Below are 2,372 nucleotides of genomic sequence, written 5' to 3' on the forward strand. Positions count from 1 at the left end.
CTGCAATTAAAAATGCTGTCCGACTATCTCCAACTCTGACTGCCTTAAGACTCATCTCTTCAGGGAAGCCTATCCCACCTCAACCTGACCACTCAACCATCACATTCTCAAACAATTCATCCCCACACAGCTCCCTCCTCATGTATCACTGGCCCCTCCCTTTTAGATTGCAAGCCCTCAGGGGCAGGGCAATCCTTATCGTCTTGAATTGTTATTGTAATGTCTTCCTTATATTGTAAGTGCTGTGAAAACTGTTGGCGCTATATAGATCCTGTATAATAATAATAATAAATAATAATAATGACCCCCCCCCTCATATCCAAGTTATGATTTGACAATTCTAGTAGCAAGGCTCATGGGTTTCTGGGGCAATAGGTTGAAGGTTGCAATTGCTAGCCCAATACAACATCAAATATTACAAAGAGAGAAAAGACCCCAAACATGACCGGGTGATAAGAAATGAACCACACACACACCCCCCTCAAAAAATCCAATATAGAACTAAAGATGAGTTACAACACTTGCAGGTTTCATTGCTCATCAAGAACTGTATTTGCAATGTACATATTGTTTGTGAAAGCCTCCCCCCCCCATTCAGTACACAGAGGACCTGCTCACAGGCTGGTGCGGTTAAGAAAACAAAGTTGAGTCTTGCGCAATCAGTGTCAGCAGGAGAGTCGAGATCACACCAACCAACCCTCGGGTGACGGCTCAGCACAGAGGCGGTCAGGGGAGTCCGAGAACCTGTTGATCAGAGGAGGAAACTTGTTTTCCAGCTTTGTATATGGCAAAACAGACGCAGGCCTGGAATCTGTAACCTCTGGCCTAACATTTGGATTGGTGTCGCCCTGGGAGCACATAGTCAGTTTAAACAGATCTATATAGAGAGAATAGATAAGAGGTGCTACCAGAAATGGGTACGGATTTAGATTTGCAGTAGAACATACATGACGACAGACACATTTGAACTGAAAACATGTTCACTGAAGAAAAAAAAAAAAAGTATACATCCCATTGTGAGATAAAAAGAAATGACAACATTGCCATCCCACCACCTCGAGCATCCCTTCCCACAGATCCAGACTGGCGGTACCGGTACCATGTAAACATGGACTACTAAAACACAGAGCTGTTCACCGATCTGCCACAAGACTGGGGTGCTTCCAGTATGTAAACAAGTAAAAAATGTATTTTTATCTGAAGTCCATCAACCAATCTTTGCAAGACAGAAGGATGGGATCTAGTGCAGCTCATGAGCTAGTAACCAGCCAACCGTCTCAAGTCATTTTCAGTATGTCTAACCTGAGCCAGTCATCCAAAATCAGCAGAGTACATACATGAAGCTGATCAAAGCAATGTTTGGGGTGCAATATAAGCATGCAAGCACCAATCAAGCAGTTTTATGACTGGTGGTGTTCAGACACCGTGCAACGCACAGCCTAGAAAACCAACATGGGAAAGCAGCAAGACTGAGGGTGTAAACAAAGCTTTTCAAACAGAAGCATAAGATTTACTATGAATGCTTGAAGTACAGCAATGTTTCCGATTAGGGATGCACCGATACCAGTATTTCGGTATAGAGTACCAATATATAATTTTTTTTTTTACGGTACTCGCCGATACCGAAAGTCTTAAGGAAGCCAGGCGGTTTGTAATTACTTGCCACCCGGCTTCCGATTAGCAGGGAAGCCGGCACTATGTGACGAATAAGCATGGAGCCGGCTTTCTGGCCAATCAGGAAGCTGAACTCTGTAATGATGCAGCTCCCTTGTCATGAGGTGACGAGGGAGCATGAAGCCGTATTCCCCACCAATCAGGAAGCCGGGCGCTGCGTCATTACACAACTCCCAGCTTCCTGATTGGCCAGGTAGCCAGCTCAATGCTCACGCGTCACCTCATGACGAGGGAGCAGGCTTCCCGGCCAATCCGGAAGCATTTGAAGTACTCGCCATCGATACTAGTATTGGTATCGGTGCATCCCTATTTCTGATGGACTAGTGGCATATGCACCTCGTAAACATTCAACAGTGTGCTACACTGAGGCTTGCCTGCCTGTGCTTAACACTTTAAATGCCTGCTTATGTCGCACCCCCAACTACTGCTTTCATCAGTTTGATATGTGCTCTGCTGCTTTGGAGGACTGGCTCAGGTTGGACATAGTGAAAATTTGGAGTCCTGGATGGCTTCCAGCTCATGAGCTGCACCAAATCCCATCCTCCGGTCTGCAAAGATTTGTTGATGGACTTCAGATAAAAATTAACTTTCCATTCTGGGATATTTGGAGAAGGAAAGGCATAGATCAAGTTGTAATGATCCCACAGAGCTACCAGAACATCTATGGCTTCTGCTAGAGAATCCCTGTGCAGATTTTT

The sequence above is a fragment of the Nanorana parkeri genome, unplaced genomic scaffold (assembly GCF_000935625.1).
Source record: "Nanorana parkeri isolate BGI_ZX_2015 unplaced genomic scaffold, ASM93562v1 scaffold113, whole genome shotgun sequence".
Taxonomy (NCBI): Eukaryota; Metazoa; Chordata; class Amphibia; order Anura; family Dicroglossidae; genus Nanorana; species Nanorana parkeri.